We start from the raw sequence: 20066 nt of genomic DNA, 5'->3' as shown, positions 1-20066 counted from the left end.
GTCTGTGGTTGCTTTCACACTGCAGGACTTTGGTGAATAGTTGCAACAGAGACTTCCTGGCCTACAAAGCCAAAAATATTTATGGCTTTTTTTCTTTAAATTAAACTCTTTAATTTGAGATAACTTTCAATTCAAATGCCATTAGAAGGAATAACATAGAAATAACTCAGGTAAACTGCACCCCATTTTCCCCACTCATAGCATCTTTCAAAAGTATAGTACAATGTCACAACCAGGACAGTGACAATATTATGTTACATTAAAGTCCCGTCACCAAAAGGACCCTTTATGTTACCCTTTAATAATCAAATCTACTTCTCTCTCAGTCCCCAACCCCGCCTTTACCTCTGAAAACTACCTTCATTTCTCCTCCATTTCTATAACTCTGTCATTTTAAGAATGTTATATATGTGGAAACATGAAGGATGTTACCTTTTGGGATTGGCTTGTTTCACCTAGTATAATCTCTGGAGATTCATCTAATGTGTTACGTGTATCAAAATTTCATTCTTTTTTATTGCTGAATAGTGTACCATTGTAGTATATATACTACAATTTGTTTAACTATTACCTACTGAAGTATATTTGGGTTGTTCCCAACTTTTGGGTATTAAAAATAAAGCTGCTTTGAACATTTATGTAAAGGTTTTTGTGTAACGTATATCTTCATTTATCTGGTATAAATGTCCAGATGTACAATTGCTGGGTCATAAGGTAGTTGCATGTTTAGTTTTTTAAGAAACTACCAAACTCCCTTCCAGACTTGCTGTACCATTTTGCTTTACAATAAGCAATGTATGAATGATTTCATTTTCCTGCATCCTTGACAGCATTTGTTGTCACTATTTTTTATTTTAGCCATTCTGATAGGTGATTTAGCCATTATGGTGATATATCATTGTAGCTTTAATTTGCATTTCTGTAATGGTTCAATATGTTTGATTTCTTTTCATATGATTTTTTGATATCAGTATATTCTCTTTTGTGAAATGATTGTTTATATCTTTTTCATATTTTCTAATTAGATTGTCTTGTTTTTTACTATTGAGTTTTGACAGTTCTTTATTCTAGATATTAATGCATTGCCAGACACATTGTTTGAAAATATTTTCTCCCACTCCATCCTTACTTGTCTTTTCATACTCTTAATGGGGTGTGTCCCAGAGCTAAAGTTTTTAATTTTGATGACTTCCATTTCATCAATATTTCTTCTATGGATCATGTTTTTAATGTCAAGTTTATGACCTCTTCATCTAGCCCTAAATCCCAAATATTTTTCTTATGGTATTTGGCTAAAAGTTTTATATTTTTACATTTAAGTCTCTTATCCATTTTGAATTAAATTTCATATAAGGTGAGAGTTTTGTCAAGGTTCCCATTTTGTTTTATTTCTTTTTTATTTTTATTTTTATTTTTTTGTTGATGGATGTCTAATTGCTCTATAACCATTTGTTGAAAAGGACTATCTGACATTTTACAGAAGAAGTTTGCTGACCCTCGATCTAGGATATTATGAAATGTGTTTTAGAAAGAACACTATGGAAAAAGAACCCAATTTAATTTATTATACCCTGTTTCCCCAAAAATAAGACCTACCTGGGCAATCAGCTCTCATGCATCTTTTGGAGCAAAATTATTTTAATACCCGGTATTATTATATTATATTATATTATATTATATTATATTATATTATATTATATTATATTATATTATGTTATATTATATTATATGATAGATCTTTGTATTATAGTAAAATAAGACTGGGTCTTATATTAATTTTTGCTCCAAAAGACACATGAGAGCAGATTGTCCAGCTAGGTCTTATTTTCGGAGAAACAGGGTATATCAATTTAAGCATAAATATATTCAACGAATCTTAAAAAGACGTATTATGAAGTTTTCATAAAAACAACTATCCCTTTTTCACTAATAAATGAGCTGAAAGAGACATTCAAATCAATAGAATGGTGCCTGATTGTAATCATTCCGTATTTCTCTACCCACATTGTTCTGGTTCAGGTGATCCACTTCTGAGGAATCCATAGGCCTTTTCTTTTGTATTGTGTAGGACTGTTTTGTTTTATTATATCAGGATCATTTTCCAGACTTGAAAACACTTTTTGAAAAAGTTTCTGTACTTGTTTGTGTTCAAAGTTTACTTTGACCTCTGAGTTTTTAACTGGGTGCGTGAAGCTCTGAAAAATGCTATCTGCCTGCTTCACTTATTTATCCAGGATGGGATCACCCTTTTCTAATCCGAATATTCTGATGTCTTGCATTCTGATCTCCCTACTGCACTGAAGTAAAGGAGAGACATTTAAAACTGCTTGATAAAACGGTAGTCCTTAGATAAAAACATGGACATCATGGCGCTTTCTGAGTAAACATTGCTAATTATTAAGTTCTTCTCATCTCAGGTATAACCCTCCAAAAGATATTCCACATCAACAATTTAATAACCAATTTAATAACTAATATTATGAAGGTCGTAATCTTATTATCAAGTATTTTATTTATCCCAGGAAAAGTGGGCTTTTATGAGTGAGTTTTCCAGATCCCCAAAGCTTTGAACATCACGACTTTCTTTCATTTTAAACATTGATATGAAAATATTTCCTAAAGTCATGTGACTCTTCCCTGTCTTCTTCAAGTTTAACCTTCCCTTGAGAACCAGAAATCATTCCTGTACATGTCAGTTATTCTACCAGATGTGAACACAGTGATTTTCTCAGTAGTCACAGAAGTTTAAACAGTATGTTTACCTCTCCACTAATTATCCCCAAGAGTGCTGGAACTTTGAGATCTTAGGACTGATTTTAGTAGTTTTACTGTTTCTACTTTCATTGACACCTTGTTGCTGTCTTTGCCCTGGCAATCCAATATGTCGCTTCTACCGTGGGGCTTAGAATAATTACAACTAAAATAAAATAAAATTTATCCTGTAAATTTCGTGAGATTTAAAAGAAAATCTTGCTGTCATCTTTTGGGGCCACCAAATGAGAAAGAAAAAACAGAAACTCACATTCTGTTAAATATTATGGTCATATAAAAATTAGAGTGCCTACTTTTAAGGAACGTCTAATTTAGTAAAAGAGAAGTATGAACTGCCACCAGTTTTCCTCTTTTCCTTCTTTCTCCACATCAACATATTTTACTCTCATTTTGGGGCTTGCCCCAGCATTATGTGCTAGTGTAAGTAGGACTCAAGGATAGTTGCACAAGTCCCTTATTAATTCAAAAGAAACTCATATCACTTTCTTTTATTGAAGCAGTTAATATTAAATAAATATTAGTTGTCAATATATTGATTTCAAAGCTGATATAATTTAAATGTTTACATTTAACATATGAACAATTGTAACATAAAAATCCAATACTTGATGATGACTATGCAAGTCACAGCTTAATTCCATAATTCTTAAAAATAATTGCTAGTCTAGTGGTGGGGGTCAGCTAATGTTACACATGTTTAAATATGTATGATGAACATGTTATCCTTTATTTCTGCAAGTGTATCGGTCCTGTAAGTATATCTCCAGTTTTGGAGATTATGTCAGCCTTGTAAATTTGAAACCCTCCATGAGAGCGAGGTGGCGGATGGCTCTCCCTTGACCTGTTAGGTGGGATTCAGTTCAGCCTCTACAGATGAGGGTCCAAGGTAGAGCGTAAAATCTATAAGCAATTATATCCCAAAAGGCACAAGCATAATCCAGGCCAGTCACAGGTAAATACAAAAACAGAGTTCAAAGTTTCCAGGAAAATAGCCATGGGCCTTTTGAATATATGACTAAAACAGAACAGGAAGAAGACACCTAAGCAGGTGAAGAGATGGGGTGTCTTAGCTGGAAACCTCCTTGCTGCTGCGCATGGTTCTAGGGACAAGTAGACAAACATCTAGGCTTTCTGGAGTTGGTACTTAACTAAAGTGATTCCTAGAGGATAAATCCTGACAGGTACCTCTATGCCAGTTTACTCAGCAAGTGTACATTCAAATGGAAATAGTGCAACTTACTCGTTTAGACTATTACATAGTGGTTTGGAGGGTGAGATTTAGATTCAGGTAGATCTGGGTTCGTTTTCCAGTTTTGAACTAACTCAAAATGGATTTAACATTTTTGAGCAAACATGTTTCATCATCTGTAAGTTGGGCATGTTAATATTGCAGCCTACCTTATGATATTTTTATGTAAATTAAATGAATTAAAAGTGATTCTTCATATAGAGCATTTAGTACCGTGCCTGGCACAAAATAAACTTGTAAGGTATAAATTATTTATGATTATTAGTAGCAAGTTATTTTAATTTGTTATGTGTATCATTTTAATAAGATGTGTGTAACATTTTAATAAGATGGATCTTTACTAAGACATGGATAGGCATTATAATTTGGTAGAGTTTTGTAGTTGATTGATGGGTAGATTTATTTAACAAATACACATTTAACATTTATTATATTCAGAAACTGTACACATGTGAAAGAATAAGTTCTTTACAAGTAGTTCTCACTTTGTTTTTTTTAAGTTTCTTTGCTTTATTCTATGATGTTTATTTTTATATAAATGTGCACCTTTGCATTTCTATTGGGTTAGGAAATTCTCAAGATTTTAAAATAGTTCAATTTTCCCCCCAAATAAGGAAGATCTTATTTTTAGTGTCGAGATAGAAGTATCAGTTGAAGGTGATACAGCTATTTCCCCACAATGCAATGCTTCAATTATGATAATACAATCATAATACAGGTGCCCAAATCAGATTGTGCCTAGCATATCCTGGGCATCTAGTCAAGCCACAGCTTTGTCTTAAAAGCATGTTTTTGCCTAGTAGGAAGCTCTGGTGATACCTTCCAAATCATTCTGATTTTGCTCTAAAAGCCCCGTGCAGCTTGGAGCTTGAGTCTCAGTGGAGGAGGTGGAAATCAATGGGGAACTGTCTTTGCCTGATAAAACCTAAAGGAATGGAAATGCAGGGATGCCTCTGCACCTGCTTCCAGAATGAGAGAACCACAGTGGTGGCAATTTCCAAGATGGGTACTGGAGAAGAGAAGGAAGCTGGAAGTTTTCCAGTAACTTGTGTGACACACATTTACATGGCAAATTACTTTTCTCAGAGCTATTATACAAATAGGAGCAAATAATCCCCCAAAGGAACTGGAATTTAAATTTATTTCCTAAGTAGAAAATATCAGAATATAAAATAAATCTCTCAAAATTTGTAACTGTAGAATTTTAATGACAAAAAAGATGGTCAGTGTTTTGCCAGGTTGAACACCAGTTTTAACAAGTTGTTGTAGGAAGACAATGTTTACAAGAGATCTTGAAAAAGAGAAACTGAATGGAAAATTGGAGCAAAAAGGAAGCTAGAGACATAGAAATATAAACACAATGGACATATTCTTAAATTTGACAATGACAAACAACTAAACCTGGTAGAGGTAGCCAGTCTTAAATATTTGAAGAACTTTAGTGAATTGGCAGGATTTTTCAACTTCAGTACTACTGAGAGCTTCCGTATGTAATGAAGGACGTTCTGCAGCTTTCCCAGTCCCTAATTACTAGATGCCAGTGGCAACACTTAACCTCAAAGTATGACAACCAAAACTGTCTCCAGACATTGCTATATTCCCCTGTGGAAGAGCAAAATCATCCTCATAATGATAAAGATATTTATAAAATATTGAAAGAAGGCCCATTTTCAAAGCAAACAGCATAATAATAAATAATTTGTGGTTTACTTAGGTTCAAGGCTGGCTTGGCATCTATTCAAGATCAGAATCTTTAGTTACCTAGAATTTCTAAGATGAAGTATCCTTATAAGTATAAGAAGATAATGATACAGCCGTAGTACATGATTTTGATAAATTGATAAATCAAATGACACAATATACCATATAAGAACAATTCAATCTCCATATTCCATATAACCTAGCATATTAATGTTCTCTCTTGTTTGCTATGTATGCATATATGTATGTATGTATGTATGTTATACACACACACACAGACACACATACACACAGTGCCAAAAACATGTATACACATTTTAAGAAAGGAAAAATCTGTATTAAAATTGTAATACTCAATAAATATGGGTAACAAAAGATGAATACGAGTCACATTTGACTTCTGCAATGGCCAAGAGTGCTCAAAGTGGTTACCATCAACATGATTTTAATCCAGTTTTTTTTTTCCATTCTTAAAATGTATACATTTTTTGGCACCTTCTGTATATATATATATAATATACATCTGCCACCCTATAAATTTCACGCATTAATTGTTCTGATTTTGGAGCTGCTTAGAATGTCTATTCAGCTCTTCAATAACAGTTATCAGGTTGGTGCAAAAGTAATTGCAGTTTAAAAGGTTAAAAATAACTTCAAAAACCGCCATTACTTTTGCACCAACCTAATATAATTCTAGAAGACAGCTTTCTGTGTTAATTGTTACTTTTATTGCACATGTCACAAAACCTTCAATTGCCAAAATTTTATTTTATTTAGTTTCATGCAAATATATAGTTAGATTCCTCTCTTTCTGAAAATGACCCTGAGCTATAGATACGGATGTGGCTACTATTGCTATTAGTAATAATAGTCATAGTAGTAGAAATAATAATCATTTACTACTTTATTTCAGTGACTAAGAACAGCACTTTCCATATACGAATTTCATCTTTCCACATTGCAGTGTTATGATGTAGGTATTCATTATCTTCATTCTGTATTTAATTGGTTATGAAACTGAAGCACAGGTGGTTATAAAACACTTCCAAAATCATGCTTCAAGTAGCCAGAGCCTGTAAAGTACCAGTTCTGTCTGGTGCTGATGTTTGCCCTGTTAATTACTCTTGCTATCTTGTCCTGTCTGGTCAGCCTCCTTAAAGGAGTGAGTGCTAAAGCCAGAACAAGGACGACATCATTTCAAGATCTGAAGCAAGAGCTTTCCTGTGCCAGTCACAGGAACAGGATGAATTGTGGGAGAGGAATCCCACCCCCAGACAGTACTAGTCTTCCAAATGGGCTAGATTTTGTACCGGAAGCAGACATCACAGTGGTTTTCCATGTTCCTTAGTTGTCTCTTTGAGGATAATTTTGTTTTCTCCTATAGCTTCGTAAAGGTAGTTTTTAAATTAAATGTCAAGGTAGTTGGGATGATGGATAAAGTAAAGGGTGTTGTTGGCATTCATTGGGTTGCTTGGTTTTGGCCTTGGCTAGCTCTAAGAATAAAGAGAAGTACTATAGAGAGCCCTGAGAAGGAACAACCCCACCTCTAAAGTGAAGGGTGCTTTTGCATGCCTTCCTCAGAGGGAACAATTCTTTCTGGTTTTTGATCCCCAGAGCAGAGCTTCTCAATTTCTGTTGAAAATTCTATTTTTATTATTTTTAAAATTTCCAGTCTGTTGCAGACTGATACTTTTATAAGATATGGTAAACATAAATAATAAAATGATGACATTAAAATATACATAAAATACAAGCCAATGTGTTTGTTACATTACTGAGACATAATTTTACTCTGTCAAATTACTATACATATTTTTAGACATACTCGGTTTCTCTCCTTATCTTGTAGTAAATACTTTATGCAGCACTTCCTCAGAGGGTTTTATTTCAGAGAAAGGAACATAAGCATGTTTGTATCTAAAAACATCTGGAGAAATACAGAAAAACACCCGTAAATCTACCGTAGTTTTAAAAATATTAATAGTTTGAAACAAATTTTTATGATGTTTTGAAGAAATAAAATAGTTTGTGTATAGGGCAAAACAGTTTAATAGTTCCTTTTCACATTTTTCCTCGTAACTAGTGTGCTTAAGTTGAAAGGTTCCTTCTTGTCTAGGTATTAGATTTTACTCCATAAGAGCCTCTCAAAGACCAACAGATGCTACTGTTGCATTGTTTTTAATTATTCTTCAAAAACTGGTGGCATGGTGTATATATCATTATGAAAACTTCCTCTTTAAAATTCAACAGTGTGCTTGTGAATCATTCAAGCAGACAAATGTAGATTGAGTTCCTTCGTGGTTGTTCCTACATGGTATTCTATTATATGGATATGACACACTTTGGGTGTTTGGTTAGCTTTTTCTCTTAGATGGATATCAATATTTAAAAATTTCCCTATGATAAATATTGTTGCAAACAATATTTTTGTATATGTTTCCATATGGACTTTTGGAAGAGTTTTTCTGGCACAGATAACAAAGGTCAAACTAGATATTGGCCACATATTTTCCAAAGAATTTGTGAAAATGTGTATGACCTTCATGATCACTATTCCCTCATTTTACCCAACATTTGGTGGTGTCACTTTCCTTACATTCTTCCCAATCTAATGGGGAGAAATGTTATCTTTTGAAAATTTGCCTTTTCCTCATTACCATTGAGATTAATTTCTTTGTAAATTTATTGTCCAAACTGGATTCTTCATCTAAGAATTCCTCATACATTGTTTGTTCATTTTTCTTCTAGAGCATTAGTCTTTTTCAATTAATTTGTATGAGTTCGTCAAACATGAGTCATTAATTGTTTGTCTGTGATATGGATTACAAATATCTTCTCCCAGACTGCTGCTTTTTGGGCACTTGGTAAATGTTGTTCTTTGTTTTAAAGATAAGTATTTAATTTATGTAGTCAAATTTATCAATATTTTTCTTTATATTTGTGCCTTTTATGGATGCTTTAGAAAATCTTTCCCTATATTAGTGTTTTAAGCATACTTTCCTATATTTGTCCTGAGTTTTAAAGGAGGTTTTTAAGCATTTCAGTATATAATCCATCTGGAATTTTTGTTCTCTTCTCTTTTGAATCTTCTATTTTATTTATTGTCTTTTACATTTCCTCAATGCTCTTTCATTTCTTCTCTCCTTACTTCTTTATATCCTTCAAAACTTTCTGTCCACCTATTAGGATATTTGTTAAATAATCTAATTTTGTCATGTTTAACTACTTTAAAAATTTTTCTTGAATGTTGTTGTTTATGGTTCCTACTTCAAATAGTTTAACTTTCTTCATTGTATCTATAGTGCTGGTTTCTTCTTGGCCTTACCAGGCATGGCCATCACTGTGCAGAGTAGAAATAGGAAAGGTGGATAATTGAATGGAAAGTTAGTGTTGAAGAAATTTCTCCTTGCTATTTTAATATTAGCTAAGATTACCTTACACAGTATTTTCTTCCATTGGCTGATGAATAAATGAAGTCCTAAATAGACATTTACTGCTCTCTTACTAAGTACTAGGAACTTGAATATAACTTACCTAATTCAATTCTTGAGAAAACTGTTGCAATTCCTATTGTTTAACACAAAAACTTCCAGCCCCAATTCCCTATGCACTTGCTATGAACTGTTCTCTTTCTGTCCCACTCAAGAAAGCAAATCGATGAATATGAAAAGTATGAAATACAGTGGATTAGATTAAAAGTGGGTTAAAAAAGAATCCTACACTTACCATTTATAAAGTCTGTGACTTGACAATGCATGGCATTTAAAATCAAATTTCAAAAGAAAATAATTCCTACAATATTATGCAAAAATATTTCAAAGACTGATTTCGAAACACAACAAGCAGTGCAAATTGCTCTAATCCTTAGAGGTTGATTAATAGAAACGAGTATCTGATGAATCAGTAATTTGGTAAGTGCTTCCTCAGTAAATTGATTATATAAGACTAATCTTTGGAGAAGTGGTCATTTTATCCATTGCTATTTGCACAAATTGACTCGGGCAATTGCTTCTAATATACTGATTATTTGTTGAACTGGTTGGGTTTCCTCTACGTGAATATAGCATATTCCAATTTATCCCAGTCTCCACTGAGCTAGCTGTGTTCTTTTGTCTTAAGCTGCCTTTTCCCTGTCAGCACTGAGCTTGCAATCTTTGTCTTACACTTTTATTTTACTTATTTGTTTTTCAATCACAGCTGACATACGATATTATATTGGTTTCAGATTTAAAACACAGTGAATTGACGTTTATATAACTTACAAACTGTACCCATCTGACACCATACATAGTTATTACATACTACTGACTGTACCCATGCTATACTCTACATGTCCATGACTATTTTGTAAGTACCACTTTGTACCTCTTAATCTCCGCCCCCTTCACCCATCCCTCTAATCAACGCCCCTGTTCCAGTACCAATCAAAATGCTCTCTGTATCTATGAGCTTGTTTCTGTTTTGTTTGTTCATTTATCCTGTTCTCTAGATTCCACATATAAGTGAAATCATATGACATTTGTTTATCTCTGTCTGATGTACTCCACTCAGTACAATACCCTGTAGGTCCACTCATTTATTATTATTATTTTTTAATTAAAGTTTATTGTGGTGATAATGGTTAGTAAAGTTACATAGGTTTCAAATGTACAATTCTGTAATACATCACTTATATATCATATTCTGTGTTCACCACCCAGAGTCAGTTCTCCTTTCATCACCATATATTTGATCCTGTTTACCCTCATTTACCATCACCCTCCCCCTTTGCTCTCTAGTAACCACTAAACTATTGTCTATATCTGAGTTTTTGTTTCTTTGTTTGTTTGTCTTGTTCCTTTATTGCTTTCAGTTTTATATCCCACAAATCAATGAAATCATATGGTTCTAGACTTTTTCTGTCTGACTTATTTCGGATTTCTTACAGATGGCAAGATTTCATTCTCCTTTATGGCTGAATAATATTTAATTTTGTGTTTGTACCATGTCTTCTTTATCCATTCATCCACGGATGGACACCCAGGTTGCCTCCATATATTGGTAATTATAAATAATGCTGCAATGAGCATGTGATATATATGTCCCTTCAAAGGAATATTTTGGGTTTCTTTGGATAAATACCCAGAAATGAGATTATTGGGTCCTTCTTTGTCTCCTGTTATAGCCTTTGCTTTAAAGTCTATTTTGTCTGGTATGAGTAATGCTACCCCAGCTTTTTGTTTATTTGTTTCCATTTCATGAAATACCATTTTCTATCCCTTTACTTTCAGTCTGTGTGTCTTTCAATCTGCAGTGAGTCTCTTGTAGGCATCATATGTAGGGGTTTTGTTTTCTTCTCTATTCAGCTACCCTGTGTCTTTTGATTGGAGCATATTTAAAGTAATTTTTGATAGATGTGTAGTTATTGATTTTTTTTTATTTTTCATATTTTTTATCTTTTTCTTCTTAAAGAAGTCCCTTTAATATTTTTTATGATGCTGGTTTGGTGGTGATTAACTCTTTTAGCTTTTTGCTTATCTGGGAAGCTCTTTATCTGTCTTCCCAGTCTAAATGATAGCTTTGCTGGGCAGTGTAAACTTGGTTGTTCATCACTGAACATTTCATGTCATTCCCTCTCGCCTGAAAAGTTTCTGTTGAGAAATCAGCTGACAATCTTACAGGAGCTTCCTTGTAGATCACTAACTGCTTTTCTCTTGCTGCTTTTAAGATTCTCTGTCTTTAACCTTTTGCATAAGATGTGTCTTGGTGTGGGCTTCCTTGGGTTGACCTTGTTTGGAACTCTCTGCACTTCCGGGGCTTTTATGTCTATTTCCCTCACCAGGTTAGGGAAGTTTTCCATTGTTAATTTTTTTTTTAAAGGTTTTGAATTCCTTGCTTTTTCTCTATTCTCTTTCTGGTATCCCTATGATGGGAATGTGGTACTCTTGTTTTTGTCCAGAGGCCCCTTAAATTATCCTCATTTTTTTGGATTCTTTGTTCTTTTTGCTCTTTTGATTGGATGTTTTCTTCTATGTTGTCTTCCAAATCACTAATTCAATCCTTTGCTTCATTGAAACTACTGTTGATTCCCTATAATGTATTCTTCATTTCAGTTATTGTATTCTTCATTTCTGACTGGTTCTCTTTTTTATGTTTTCTATCTCCATTTTTATGTTTCCATCTCTTTGTTGAAGTTCTTCCTGAGATCACTGAGTTTCTTTATAACCAGTGTTTTCAACTCTGTATCTGGTAGATTGCTTGTCTCCATTTTGTTTAGTTTTTTCTGGAGCTTTGCTCTGTTCTTTTATTTGGGACATGTTTCTTTGTCTCCCCATTTTGACTGCCTCCCTGTGTTTGTTTCTATGTATTAGGTAGGGCTGCTATATTTTTTGGTCTTAGTAGAGTGGCCTTATGTAGTAGTTATCCTGTGGGGCCCACTGGTGCAGTCTCCCTGGTCACCAGAGCTAGGATCTCCAGGGGTATCCCTTATGTAGGTTGTGCTCCACTATTGTAGTTGAACCTTGGTTGCTGTTTGCACATCAATGGGGGCGATTGACCCTCAGGCTGATTGGTTATAAGATCTGGCCATGACTATAGTGGAGGAACTATTGTGCAGGGGCTGACCCTACAGAGCATGATACACTTGAGCAGAACTCTGGTGCCTGCCCAGTCTTCCTTTTGGGTGTGTCTTTTGTGGTGCTGCTCTGGTGTGGTCTGAAGTTGGCCACCAGGCATGTTGGTTCTGGTGCATCTTGGGAGAGGTTCTGTTGCAGGCCAAGGTTACCACTGCCTGTACCCTGCTCGAGTCCCCTTGATAAGAGCTATGCAGTGATCATGCAGATGGTTTCAATCTGAGCTTGACTTAGAGGTGTCTGGGAGAGGCTAAGCTGTGATCTGAGGCCAGCTAACACTAGTGCTGGGCTTGAGGCTGCTTAGCAAGTGAAATGGGACCCTCCGAGAAGGAATGCTGCTTCTTTTGGTTTGGTGAACCTTTGAGAGATTTTAGGAAATTCTATAACATGAGACAACTCAGGCTCTTTGTATGGAAAAGCCAATTGAAGCAACTTGGGTGGGCCTGCAAGTTCAGTGGGGAAGGATCTCAGGGAATCACCAGGGCAGGATGAACCAGTGTTAGCCAGGTTGATGGATACGCAAATATGGCAGCTAGCTGTGTGTGCATGACCAGTGGGGGGAGGGCTTAACAAAGGCACAATGGCTTCTTCCAGCACTTCTGTCTGGGAGAAATCTCCTCCTTCAGCCTTCACCCTGAAGCCAAATAATTCTGTTCTTCCTGGTATGTCGCTGGCACCTTTTGAGCTGCTGCCCCAGCACCATAGCTCAGAGTGAGTGAATCCATCAGTGAGTATGTGCCTGTGCAGGCTCTTTAAAAGGAACACCTGGGACTCTAGCCAGGACATTCTCCATCTCATTCAGCTACCATCTCTGGTGGTTTTCATGCCAGACATTATAGGGACTTCTCTTTCCAGCACTGTAGCACTGGGCTGCAGAGCCTAGTATGGGGCTGGAACCCCTCACTCCATTTGGGATGGTGTAAGGGAACCTCCACAGATAAGATATCCCTCACAATTTTTAACCACCACATGTGGGTGTGAGACCAGCCCGTTCTGTGTCTCCACCCCTCCTAGTAGTCTCGATGTGGCTTATTCTGTATATCCTTAATTATCTGACTTCTGTTCAGCTAGACATCAGTTGATTCTCAATGATGGTTGTTCTGTAGTTAATTGTAATTCTGATGTGGTCATGAGAGGATGTGAGCACAGTGTTTACCTACTCTACCATGTTGTCCAGATCCTGTCTTACGCAATTTTAAACACAATCAACTGATTTAGACTTTTAAAATGTACTTTATTATTGTTGAAGAACTGAATACATCATTTATAATTTCCAATATTTCTATGGTTGCAAGGCATTTAGAGAGCTTACTCTAATTAAACTCATTTTATAGTAATAACAATCTCAAATTCAGCAACAAACACTGTCCTCTTTGAGATGGAAGATACACTGTTCTTTCATTAAGTGAATTTAAGATGCTCTTGGCTTTTAAAAGAAAACTGATTTTATTATTGAATAATTTTGAATTTGTGGTCAATTAAACCCAGGTTTTTTTGTTTGTCTTCTTCAAACAGATTACTGCCATACCATAAGGTATCCTTTGTCCTGCACTTATTAATTTTTTTTTATGTATTATAAGATGAAATCTGTTTTGTTCTACTTCCTCCTAAACTAAATCACTGATCTGGTTAAGATTTTCTTCATTTATCAAAGTTATATATGATTCAGTGGAATATAGTACTGGGAATTTATAATGTATAAAATATTTTTTTTCTTGTATTCACAATGTAATAGAACATTATAGTTTGAAAGAATCTCTTGAGACCATTTGCTCAAATTCTTTCTACCTAAATATTTCCTGTAAATCCCTTTCAAGTGGTCAATATCTTTTTACCTCACTTAATTCTAGCATGTAAGAAGGCAAAGTTTTTGAGAGGAATAATGTGGGTTTGGAAATGAGGTAACTAGACCTGCGTTGAATTATTTTTCCATTACTAGTTTCATTACTGTTTCCATTTAGTCTCTTGGCCTAGTTTCTTTATATTTTCAAGTTGACATAGTTAAACCCGTGGCATATTACTGTGAAGGTTACACCAGATAAGGATGCAAATGCTGTACATATAATTAGCAAACAATAAATTCTAGACCATATTTTTATTTCTGGACTTCTGAAGTTAGTGTAATACAAAAGATCGGCACATGTAAGATTTGGTGAGCCTGTTCAGATGAAAGGACTTCCCTTAAAAACAGTGCAAGTGTGGGAATAAGCAATTTCAAACATCAAATGGTACAACAACAGAGCTGCATATGAGTCAGATTAAGAATAAACGTGAAAACTGCATACACTTCTTGCCATCCCCAGCCATATTGGCATAGCAGGCTGTCTTAAGAGTGAATTTACTTTGTCAAGGGGTAATAAGTGATGAGAAGCTGAGCATCAGTGTTGAGAAGCTGTATTTTCTTTGATCAGTGTCTGTAAAGACATACTGACAGCTTGTTCCACTTTACTGTGATAGGAAGAAAGGTGACACAGGCAAGGCCCAATGAAGATTGCTCAGGAAATAAATTGAGCATCAAATAGCCTATGGAGAGATAATGCTCTGTTGAACCTCTCTATGCTTGATATACTAAGAAGGTACATTGAATAGGCATTTTCAAATTGTAAAAATGATCATATTGTTCTCTGAAGCCTATCTAATGGGCCCTATTAGCGGAAGCATTCTCTAGCGTGTATTGTTTCTCAAGCCTTCAACAACCAGCCAATTACCTTTGAAATTAAACTGGCAGGAGGAATCTGCCAATGGCAGCACATCAATACTAGATCATACAGTAGTGTGTGAACTTTTGTACCTTGTTCCTCCAAGTGTGGTCTGTGGACCAGCAGCATGACCATCACCTGGAAGCTTTGAGAAAATATGATCTCGTAGCCCACCCCAGTCCTCCTGGATTAGAATTCTGCATTTTTAGCAAGACCCCCAAATGAATCCTATGCATGTAAAAACATTACGAAGCCCTACTAAAATAATTTTTTTTAAATGTTAAAAAGGAAAAAAAAAGCCTTACGGAATACACACACGTGCGCGCACACACACAACTTTGATTCAGTGATTCTGGCATTGGACTCAGGAATCTGCACTTTTTACAACTTGTCATCAGATCACACTTTGAGAGAGTCTGTTCAAAATTCACTCACTCTACGTTGATAGTGTGGGCATTTCCTCTGGGGAAATTTGGAAGACCTGAAATTTAGGGCGTCCATATTTATGGGTCAGTACAACAGCACCATTATGTGCACAGTGAGTAAATGAGCTTTAATATCTAGCTTGAGAGTAACAGTGGCATATGTATTTGTTTGTGTATGTGTGTACACACGTGCACATATGTTCACTTTGGTTTTATTTTGTAATTTCTCTAACTCCCTGAAAAGAATACACTAAATTAACAGAAACGTGATCTTTTGGAGAAAATAAAGCCCTGTTAAATAAATGGACACATTTCTTTAAATGTCGGAAGCTCCCTCGGGGTCTGTGACTGCCAGTAGAAGTACTGCTTATCTCTGCAAAGTAAATTGAATGTGTTTAATCAAGTTACTCCAGGGACATTCACCAGCTAGAATGCAGTGGGAGGTGACCTCATGACAGGGTTTCCATTTGCTTGCTAATGTTTGCTTTTTGTGTGTGCTTTTTTAAAGAGGAGTGGTAGAAAAACAATTGATTTTCGAAGATCTATGCCAATCAACATTCCCAACTATGGAGAGAATTGCCAAATCTGAATGGGAGAAGGAGGAGAATTGCAATAAAAGGGGAAGAAGAAGAAATGTATTACCACAGGGAGAGACCTAGAAGAGTTACACTGAGAAAATGTGCAGAAAGGTAAGTTTACTTGTTGAGAGAAATATTTAATTTTTGCAAAGGACAAATGTAGGTGAAGGATATTTCCTATTGAATCTTCATCTCCTGGATTTCTTTAGAAACTTGAGAGTCATCCTTGTTTCCTTTTTCTCCCTCACAACTCTTTAATCCATTGGTAAATCCTGCCACTTGAACTTCCAAATTTACCTGTGGCTGCCTGCTTTCTATGCTGGGACCACCCAAGTTCAATCCACCTTCTTTGTCTCCACTGTAAGCTCCAGCCATACAGACTACCCTTCATTTCCTCAAACCTGCAAGACATTTCTAACCACAGGCCTTTGCATAAACTATTTCCTCTACCTCCCTGTCTGCTGGCCACAATTTCCCTGCTGGTTCTTGCTTACACTTTAGCTTAAATGACACTTCTTATGGAGGTTAACACTAAAACATCTTATTAAGTGTGTCTTCCCTGTTATTTATGTCAGTGAATTCTTACCACATATCACTGCATTTATTACAACTTATACACAATTTTTAGTTTGTTTAGCTACAACAGATTGGTAAATAGCAAAATAAGTAAAGTGACCATATCATTTATTGTTTAAACGTGGGTACTTTTGAGAGTAAAACGTGTGCTATTAATACTTGTGCTAAGGCAGCAGACTTAAGCCAGAACAAACTGGGACATATAGACAGGACGATAGTCTTAATGATATTCTCATGAGGAGATAGTATTTGCTCAAATGTGATTTTTTTCTAGGCACGGAGAGCCAGAATAACTGAAGCAGAGTTTGATACTTCACTAGGAAGGGAAATAAAGCTCTAAGCTTGAGTGCTGCCCAGAAATGTTTCAGCTCTATGTTAAGGCCAAAGGCTCTCTGGCTGAAGGGATTTAAGGAAGATGGGAATGTTTAAAAATAGATGCCTGCACCCAGCCCTCCTCTCCACACATGTGGAAATGCCTGGCCTTGCATGGCTTTCTGCAAAAGGCACCTTCTACTTCCTCTAATGTTCACCTTAACGGCAGCCCTGCTGATGCAAACCTCCACTTCTCTCTGCTTTTGATCAGCATTCCAAGACTATTTTCCAAGCCAGCATTGCAAAACTATTTGTGTGTGTGTGTGTGTGTGTGTGTACTTTTCATTTTTTCCAGAGTAGCTTGTCTTGTTGAGACAATCTAAGTTATCCACCAGGGTATAAATTATTGTTTTATTCATTGCTCTGATTACAAAATTATTTTATAAGCCACCATTTTTGTGTAGCTATATTCCATTGGTTTTCAAGTGTTTTTGACCACAATTCATAGAAAATTATTTTGTATCATGACCCCATTGCACATGTATCTATGTTCGTATGTCGTATATAAACATATATATTTATACATATGTACGTATACATAAATATGTGCATACGTTTATATAAATTACACACACATATAAATAGAAATAATTTTACCCCAAAATATACCCTTGCTATCTATGTATGAGGGGTCTCAAGGGAAGAGGGGATGAGCTTTTACTACGTATTTTGAGTTTGAAGTTACGGAGGGAATTCCAAATGGAATTTTCTAGCAGGAAATTGATGAAGGATTTGAATTGGGACAATTTGAGGTACAGTTCAACTTGTAAGAATTGATGAGATCTCCATGGGTGACAGCAGAGCAAGGAAAGAGTGGAGAAATGGCAACTGAAACTTGGGGAATATTTATGTCTAGGGATGGAGGCAGAAACAGGAGTCAGCAAAGGAGCCGAGAGACGTTACTGAGAGGTAGAGCAAGGGAAAGTGTAGCCTATAAAGAAATCATTTTAGAGGAAAGGAGGAATTGACAGGATTGAGTGTTTATTCATTCAATAGGTGCCAAGCATATGCGTGCCCTGAAAGCAGAGCATTTGTTTTGTTCCCTGTTTAATCACTGGTAGAAAGTATCCAGCACATATTAAAACTCCCTCTCTGTCTCTGTCTGTCAGTTTCTGTCTTTCTACACACATACACATAGACACACACATACCTTTTTCTTTTTCTTTTTTGAGTGGAAGAAAAAATTGTGTGCACTTGGATTTGGCACCAGGCTACAGATACTTAGAAGGAGGGATAAATAAGAAATGTTGCTGGTGTGACGTCTTCTTGATCAAGTGGAAAATGAAAGTGTCAGGGAGGGTATCTATGTTATTAAGCTGTCGTTTCTTTACTCCAAATTCGTGCTTCTGCACTCTGCTAGTGATGCTGGGCTGGAGGTTTACAAACCACATTTCTGCCTTCCCATGTGGCTCCCTGTTAGGCTCTGACTATTGGGGGTGCTAGCAGGAAAGAAGGGACATTTCTTCTTTTATGCTTACTGTTGGCTTCCAGCAGACTTCATGTCTGCTCCCTGCTCCTGAAACATGCTCCTGTCAGCATCGTTCCAGTCTTGCTTCTTCACCCCAGCAGTGTATGTCCATTCCTAGAGAGAGCAGCACTTGAGCACACTCGTTTTTAACACGTGCAGCTTCAGTCTCATTGTGTGTCTCTCAGAGGCACCAGCGTTAGCCCGTGTTCCATCCTCAGGGAGGTCGGTCCCAGCACCATGGGGGGCGCATCCTCCGAGCTCAGAGGCAACAGCACAAATGGAGTGGTCCGTTCTCTTCACAGGTCTGGATTTCAGCTCCAGTGGCCTCTGCAACAAGCTTCTAAATTTTGCAGTTTCCAACCGTCTTCTTTGTTTCCCCAGTTCTAAGGATGACAGCTGTTTCCTACAGGTGTTACCTCCAAGATATTTTGGTGTTCTCTTTTTGCCTTCTCAATTACCTGGTAAACAAGTACATACTTAATTATAATAATTTATCTTAAATTATCTCTATCAAAATAACTAGTGTGCTTTGTGCCATGATTGGACCTTGACTAACATAGAAATTGGTAACAGGAGTGGTCCTAGGAAATAGGCACTCACTAAAAAAAGAGATATTCCTGGCGAGACAGGAAGTGAGAGATTTCCAAAATCAAATGCAATATTTGTATGAAGGAAAGGGGCAGTGAGTTTTGAGTTTCTGGTGGTATCTTTTTAATGTATGTCTGCAAAGGCGGTGTTAACGTTCAGTGCTACCGAGGATATACTGAAGAGCAAATTAATCCTGAGACAATCAAAGTGACATGATTGTATTATTAGCAATAAGTAATACCTATCAGATGAGTTTTTGACTAATGAATACTTGGTACAATTTCCACTGCCTAAGTAGAATCTAATTGTTGGGTTTAATTAAAATGTAACTATTGTTCCATTTATGTAATATTATTTATAACACTGTCTAATTCTTTTCAGCACTATTATATTCAGAATCATTATTTTAGAATAAGAATTGCATAATTATTTACACAATTGAGCTGTGTGTGTGACATGAAATGATCTGACATACAAAGTGATTAACGATCACCCCAGGAAGAGGAAATTTGAATTTATCCCTCTGCCTAAACATCCAATCCTCTCAAATCTCTCTTCACTTATCATCTCTCTTAATGAGAGTTTCCTTATTGTCTCAATTAAATATTAAGGGAATGAATGTTTTTATTGTGTGGATTTTACCTATATATTTTCAGCTACTCATCAGTTTTTTATAGTATCTGTATATCGAGCATTCTATTCTGGCCTTTGCTACAGAGGCCCAGCACACATGATTGGTATCTGTTTTGTTGCTTTAGCTCTTTATCTAATGATAAAGAAAATAGTATTATTCCACTGTTAGATTATAGAGGCAAGAACTTTGTAATCAGAACATTTTCTGTTCTCTCTTGCTTCTACCCCTGAATGGCTTGGACATATAATTTAACCTGCCATTCTCAATATTGTTATTATTTTTAATGCAAATATTAACATTGCCTCATAGTTTTTTAATAATTTATTTCCAATTACAGTTGACAAACAGTATGTATGTTTTAGGTATACAACATAGTGATCAGACATTCATATA

The sequence above is a fragment of the Rhinolophus ferrumequinum genome, chromosome 17 (genome assembly GCF_004115265.2).
Source record: "Rhinolophus ferrumequinum isolate MPI-CBG mRhiFer1 chromosome 17, mRhiFer1_v1.p, whole genome shotgun sequence".
Classification (NCBI taxonomy): domain Eukaryota; kingdom Metazoa; phylum Chordata; class Mammalia; order Chiroptera; family Rhinolophidae; genus Rhinolophus; species Rhinolophus ferrumequinum.
The sequence above is the reverse complement of the archived record's forward strand: the minus strand, read 5'-3'. Positions refer to the sequence as shown.